The 8076-nt window shown below is 40.4% G+C and overlaps 1 protein-coding gene across 1 annotated transcript in view; it reads left to right on the top strand.

Moving 5' to 3' along the window:
- The window catches only part of SH3GL2 (SH3 domain containing GRB2 like 2, endophilin A1), a 202811-nt gene that overhangs the window by 135149 nt on the left and 59586 nt on the right, over positions 1 to 8076 (top strand). The gene's annotated exons all lie outside the window — the stretch shown is intronic.

The raw sequence follows: 8076 nt of genomic DNA on the forward strand, positions 1-8076 counted from the left end.
ATAGACATACATACAGTAATTAAAAATAGGCAATGCATACTTTTAATTAAAAATACATAATTTTATTTGAAAATAATGATAAAAAAAGCATTTGTTTGTTTTTCTTTTCACTCATCAACTGTATGCTTCTATTTTCTTTTCTGTAACATGTTCTTCTACTGTACACTGGTATACTCTGATGTAATCTTCAATCTTCTGGATATTTCCATCTTCTGATATTTTAATCTGTAAAATTATTTCTTATCCTTTCTATTTTTTTTCTATTCCTCTTTTCTTCAGTACACACACCCTGGACTCCTCTGTAATAATACGAGCCCTCAAAGAAAAGCATATTTAAATCCCTCGCCAGGTCTCCCCATTGGTTAATTGATTGGACCAATGAGAAGCCTTTCCATTGGTTAAGTCAAAGGACTACTGGGAAACATTGGTTGCAGATTTATTTTTTTTTTTTTAAATAATTATTTTATTTATTTTGCTGGAGCTCTTTCTTTCTGCTATATCTAGAAAACAAAGATCTCAAGATAAAGCATTGTAAATGTATTAGTCTATGCACTAACCAATGGGATTCCTTATCCAACGCTGTTTTGTTGAAGGACCACTATCGCAAAAAAAGTAGGCAGTTACAATATGACAAAACCGACAGGTTTTGGACCAGTCCCTCTCCTCATAGGGGATTCTCTGGGTTTTCTGTGTTTTCAGCAGCATTTTATGAACTACTTTTTCTGCGATAGTGGTCCTTTAACTGAATAATGCAAATTGTTTTAATTTCATTTAAACAATCACCAGTTTTTAATCCTGATGATTGCGGTAAATGAAAACCTGCAGATCCAGCACTACAGTCATGTGTGTGACATATTTATCCTGTAAATGTAATATCCAGGTGGATGTTTATCTATGCCGCCTACTTATTACTGAAGGAACAGATAAGGTGCTATACTATTCCATAATCGTCTCTATTATATTTTTTTTTTCTTACTACACGCACAGTCTTTTGACGTGAGAAGTCACGGCTGCCTGTGTTGTCAAGGGGCAATAAATGAGCAGTGAATGCCTCTGTCTCCTTGTGATAGGCGAACATTTGTTCTGTCTCGCTGAAAGAAAGCTATGGAAGAAAATTGCAGCTTTTATAGTTTTAAAGATAATAATGAAACCACAAAGGATTAAGTTAGTGATATTCTATGTGCTTTAATTATATTATATGTGGTTTAATTATAGAGTACAATAGATATCAAAACAGTCAGCTGAGAATTTTTTTTTTTTTTTAGAAAATTGTGATTCAACAGTTTGCTCCTAAGATTCCCTGAGAGGTCTAATTCTTCATTTCAAAATACAGAAATATAATTATGCCATGCACAAAGTGGATTTTGCAATCAGTAGTTATTTAGCGCTTACATTTGTAACAGAGCTACCCCTAGTACTGTGTCAGAGCAGGTGGGTGACAATGACTGGTTTCTTGCCACGCTCCCTGTTGCTATAGCTAAAACTTTTCAATGTCTGCTTTGCTCTCTACCATTATACCTCCCGCAGCTTTTTCATACAGCTTACAGTAAGTTTTTAATATTTATATTATGCAATATATTTAAGCAGGAATAGCATTCTTCTGAGAGAAACAGAAGACCTGTTGTTGGCTCTTACTTAAACACACAAACTTTATTTAACTGTACAACCTAATATATTAAAACAAGTAATGCAGGCAAGAGGACATACAATGTTTGTACAGGCCCAGGATTATTTGGCTGCTTTAGCTACTGCTACATCCTTGCTAGTAGAGGCCCTGGAGGTAATGCATTTTTATTTTTTTAACATGATGGGAATCTGGTTAACCCCTCCATCCAAAACAGCAGCCCATGGTTTTATTTGTGTATTTATTGTAAAGTGGAGATGAGGTACAACTTTTCCTGAACTTTTAATTGCTGGACATCATTTATTAACCCATGAACTTCTTGGGAGCACAGAAAGGGTTAAGTTTCACTGTTCACTTAAAGCAAACATGAACTCAAAATGGTCAAAGTAAAAGCAAACATACACAGGTCATACTTGCCTCCCATGTAGTATACTCTTTAATCTCTTTCTCCTCTCTCACATCCGGGTTGTCCACTGTGAGGGCTTGTTCACATTACAAGAGCTTTTCTGAGTGCTTTGTGATTTGAAAAGCTCTAATGTTATCCTATGTGTGTGTTCACACTGGAGTGATGTGATTGTGGGAAAAAAAAAACCACAGCATTGCATTAGCAAGAGATTTTTAAAACCACTTGCGCTTAAAAGCTCTTGTAGTGTGAACAAGCCCTGATCAATGAAATTCTCCGTACTTCATTTTAAAAATCGCAAAGACCCTGTAATAGCTTCTGGGTCAGCACTCTGTTAAACTGTAATATCCCCCACTTGAGCCATAGGGAAACGTGGACATTACCTTGCACATCAGTTGTCCTTTTCAGCTATAACTGACAGCAATTGATATATATAACTGACAGCAACTGATACATTTAATGTCTGACAAAATCTTGTCAGGGCTAGAAAGGATCATTGTTAGAAGAAAATGGTGAGCTTCTGAGAGAAACGGACGGCGAGGTAAGTATGTAATACTCACTCACTTCTAGGTATATCATGTGTTTATTTTAAATACTTTTACTCCGTTTAGGGTCACTTTAACTAGCAAAAAGCATTGGCTCTCACAGAGGAGGCAGCTCCATCTGCTGATAAGACTAATCACAAGCAACGTTTGTGTTGAAAAAGACTTTTAATCGTTTGCTTTGCTAGAGTTCAGATCTCTAAAACTAAAGCTGAAAAGGGTGTATTAACAGCATTGAGGAGAGATCTGCTCAAACACACAGACCGAAATCAAACCCCAAAAAGAAATCAATAATTGGCTAGATACCATCAATATTATGTTTCTGATAAAGACCTAAAGGGCTTTGACTCGGCAGCATGAGCCTAATTGGTGCCTCTCACAATTACAATTGCGTCCTTGGACCCAGTCAGGTTATTTAATGATAAAATGGACACCAAGTATGGCTACTCTCCCACTTATTTGCTCTCACTGTTGAACCCTTATTATTTGGTTATCAAGCTCACTGCAAATTCTTATGACTTCTTCAGCACAAATTTTCCACTCTTCTTGTGAAATAAAGATTTTCAGACCCCCTATCCAAAAATGTATCAAAATCTCTCCTATCCCATCATATCCCTTTTTAGAATCCATGTAACAAATTCCTTTGGGTTAGTATCAGGTAAGGCTGAAGACTAATGTTGAGATGTGTATATGAGGAAGCTATTGTCTTTTCCTCCTTGTGACCCCTTTTATGGCAGCAAGACTTGCCATACCAACCTACTGGCTCTTGCTAAATGATCCAAAGCCATGGACAAATTTTGTGTCAATAGAACCATTTAATATCCATGCACACACCTTCTCTTGCTGGGTCCTACTTTGCTAAATTAGGTAAGTTGAACTCCATTGTCGCCCAAACAACAGATTTTACTAGGCCTAAAAATTGAATAATGCTAGAGTATACAGAGCAAATGTTAAGTTCCTCTTCTAGGCAACCCAGACTTATTTCCATGCTTTAAACGAAAATCCTCCTTTAGCTACTGGGCACAGTATTGTATGGGGATAATCCACTGATTTATTTGGAAGATTTCTTTTTTCTCTGTACTCCTTATGTTTATAAGATGCATTCCACAGGAAGAACAATGTAGATCCCAGCGAATTAAACCGTTCCTCATGGATAATAAATGAAAGTCCACAGATACAGAAGAAACCTTCTGGTAAAACTTGTTTGGATCGTCAGAGGATAAGGGTTATAAAAAAAAAATATCTCTACTTAAAAAAGATGGATTATTCTTAAGTAATGTTTATTCTCTGTCTTGAATAAAGATACCCCTACACATACTTTATTTCCCGCCGATAGACAGCAGATTCGATCACTGTGATTGAATCTGCTGTGAAATCGATACACAAACGCTGACCGATAGATCGTTTTTCCATCCGAAATCGATCAATCCAGTCGATCTGTCTGCGCGGAAAATGTTGCTCTACTGTTTAAACTTCCCCGACAGGAAGTAAAGTGAAGCCGAAGCCTAGAGCGGAGACCGGGGGGCTCATGCTGGCCGGATCAGGTAATGTATGCTGGGGAGGCGGCAGCTCCACAGATTGTGAATCAATTTCATAGTGAAATCAATTCAAAATCTGATTGCAGTGTAGGCAGCCAATAGATCCCTCTGTGATCAGATTAGATCACAGAGGGATCTATTTGCTGGTCGTACTGGTGGCAATCGACCAGTGTAGGGCTGCCTTATCACTAAAATATATAAGCTTTTTCAGGTCTCCAAGTTCGATCTAGTTGTGAGTATATTATCACACCATGGCGTCCATATCTTGTAAAATCTTTGTGGGCAGTTACCGTTTTTGTATGTTAATTGGTATAATGGGAGGGCTTGATTAACGGTACGTTTCCACATATTTATGCAGGGCTGTGGAGTCGGTACAAAAATCCTCCAACTCTTCTAATTCGCATATTAAAATCTTGTTGATTGAAAGCATGTAACATGAAATTCGTCTCTTAACTGCCAACGCTTAGGAATTTTAAAAGACAACTGAAGTGAGAAAGATATGGAGACTGCCATATTTATTCCCTTTAGAGTACTTGTAAAAGGTACAGGCCGGAACAAAGAACATCTATCAGGCCCTAGGCAATGTAACTGTGGGTACATGTAAGAGTGATGTGCAGGTACTCTGCAGGGGAATAAGGAGATTCTTCCTCTATTACACATTCTTCATGCACAATCTGAACCAGGTTTATGGGCGATAGACAACACCTCTGTGTTCAATGTGCACAACATTCTCAGTGGATTCCCTGCTGCTCTGTGGAGAGTACATATGTAGAGTATATGACTACTGTGTAACAAAGTAAACCTGAGACAGATCAAATTGAAGTTTTATACATACCTGGGGCTTCCTCCTGCCCCCTTCAGGCTAATCCGTCCCTCGCTGTCCTCCTCCGCCACCTGGATCTTCTGCTATGAGTTCAGGTACTTGAGCCAGTCTGGTGTAGTGCGCATGCACACACTCCGCTGCCGGGAGCGTACTACACCTGCGCAGCACTGTAGCGCAGGTGCAGAACGCTCCTGGCTGTGGGAACGGCATGCGGCCGGACTGTGCTGACTGGCTGAATTACTAGGACTCATAGCAGAGGATCCGGGTGGTGGAGGTGGACCGCGAGGGACTGATTAGACTTAAGGGGGCTGGAAGAAGCCCCAGGTATGTATAAAACTTTTCTTTTCATCCTTCTCAGGTACCATTTAATTCGTAGTCACCAAACCAAATTTCGACAACGTATCAAATTATTTGATTTCATGAGCAAAATTACATTGTACATTTGCATAAATCAGAATCAACGCAGAATTATTTCCATCTAATTGACCATCTCTATTAGTGATACGGCTACACATCAGGCTTTATACTTACAGCATAGATGTTATTTCGTATATATAAGAGATTCCTGTGTACACATCATATATACAGTCACAATCAGATATGTATATAGGACTTAAAAAATACGGGGACTGCTTTATTGAAGCAGCACAAGTAACTAATTTTGATTGGTTTATTTCATTTTTGTGGACTAAGCACAGCTATTACTGTACGTATAAATTATTTATGATTATTATCTGAGAAATAGAACATTTTATCATATTTTCTATTTTAATTACAGTTTAAATTCATTAGGAGTCGGAGTCGGTGCATTTTTTTCCGACTCCAGGCACCCAAAATTGCCCCGACAACGACTCCACAGTTTGTATTTATGGCGGGTATATCATCCCCTTTCCAGACTCTTAGGATCTTTTTACGTGCATAGAAGCACAGTATGCGAATTAGGTATTGTACGTATTTGTTGCATGTTGGTTCCTCAAATGGCCCCAATAAAGCTAGTTTGGGTGTGCAATCAAAATGTACTTCTGTAATTTCATTTATAGTAGAAAATATATCTATCCACAATGTTTGTATATTGACACAGCTCCAGAACATATGGTAAAAAGTACCGTTCTTGGCAGAGCACCTCTGGCAGAGCGCATCGTTAGTGCCACAAATATTGTGCATTCTAATAGGGGTTAAATATGTCCTATGAAGGAATTTAACTTGAATTAACCTGTCACAGGCTAAAATTGGAGTTTTCACAAAGTCTTCTAGGATATCTTCCCAATCTGTATTATCTAAGCCTGGAATATCTGTGTTCCATTTTTCTTGGCAACAGAGGATTTTTTCAATGTTTTTAGACAATAGGGCAGAGTAAAGCACTGATATGGGTTTATCTAGGTGTTGAGTGAGAAGGGTGTTCTCAAGGTCATGTACAGCCAACGTAGGAGCTCCACCAGAGAACTGCGCCGCAAACGCATGCCGTAGCTGCAAAAACATCTTATTTGCCATAGAGTACATTTTTGTTTTAGCTCGTTAAATGTTTTGATTTCATTTTGTTTATGGGACCCATTGGATGGGGAGTTATCAGTGACTCACTGATAGGAACACCACTCCCCTCACACCCACGTCCCACATTTAGGCAAAAAGCTCCAGGTAAGGAGCTGACAGCTAAGATCCCAGTAGGGGTACTGACTGACAGGGTAAGTCCCAGAGATACTGAGAGTCTAGGGTACCTTGGAAAGCTGACAGGCTAGGCACCCAGGAGGAGAATGGGCAGGCAGGAGGAATCTCTGGGATGTTGTGGGTGACGGGAGAGTTCCAGGAGGGCAACTGGCTGGCTGAGCGAAACCCGGGGATACTGCTGGCTGACAGGAGGAGTTCCTGGAGAGCAACAGGCAGGCAGGGGGAATCCCCAGGATGCTCCGGTAACGGGGTGAAGTTCCTGGAGGGGCCTCTAGGCCTCAGGCAGGCAAGCAAGGTGCAGCAATGAGGGGAGCAGCCAGGGAATGTCACAGGGGGAAACCTGGAACTGGTCGAGGGGGAGAACGGTGTGGAGTCGCCATGGCTGTGACCAGATGCAACAGCATCTGAACAGTGAGAGTGCAGGGTTTAAAAACCCTGCCTCTCAATTAAGCAGGGTGCAGTAGTACCGCCCTCGGCCACTGTGCTAAAAGGAGGAGAGGCACGCCTAGCAACAAAGGACGCAACAACCCAGGAGTGCGTAGGTTCGGCATCCTTCTCCATGCAGACTAAGAGGAGCTGCGTGGGACTCGGTGGCTGGAAGATAATGAGCGAACGTTACCCTCCACCGTCCTTGCAGGAGTCGGTGCAGGCTGCGGGGAAAAGGTGAGTAACTAGCCATCGTTATGCTATTTGGCTGCAATAGTGTCTGAATCACACCAGAAACAAGCATGCAGCTAATAATGCCAAACACCTGATCTGCTGCATGGGTATATGGCAAAAAGTATTGCAGGCAGAGAATCAGCACGATAGCCATGCAATTGGTATTGCTTAAAGGAAACCTTAACTGAAAGGGATATGGATGTTTCATTTTAAACAATACCAGTTGCATGGCAGTCCTGCTGATCTTTGGCTGCAGTAGTGGCTGAATCACTCACCTGACACAAGCATGCAGATAATCCAGTCTGACTTCAGTCAGAACACCTGATCTGCATGCTAGTTGAGGGGCTGTGGCTAAAAGTATTAGAGACACAGAATCAGCAGGAGAGTCAGGCAACTGGTATTATTTTAAAAGGAAAATCCACATCCTTCTCAGTTTAGGTTCTGACTGAACAGCCATCCAATAAAAGCAAGACTTGTCCACTTGGGCAGCCCCTTTAAACTGCCGCACACTGAGCACTTTTCTGTTTTCTTGTTGTTTTAGTGGAATAACCTGTAAGTAGCACCAGTGTGGAGAACATCGCCTGATCGCATTACCTTTAAGGGGGATGTCCAGTCCTGCAATTCTATGCCTTCATAAATCTCATTGTAAAGAAAAGTATTACAAAATCGGTTAACTCTCTAGTTACAGAAAATGTAAGCAGCTTGCATGACAACAAAGATTTGTTGATTTTAAGCCCACAATAAAAATTTGACTCCTCCAAGCCAAACGTCTTCATGGTTTCCTGTAGATACATCCATTTGTTTGATGGACTCAAAACTTG

Source organism: Hyperolius riggenbachi, chromosome 1, assembly GCF_040937935.1.
Source record: "Hyperolius riggenbachi isolate aHypRig1 chromosome 1, aHypRig1.pri, whole genome shotgun sequence".
Taxonomy (NCBI): Eukaryota; Metazoa; Chordata; class Amphibia; order Anura; family Hyperoliidae; genus Hyperolius; species Hyperolius riggenbachi.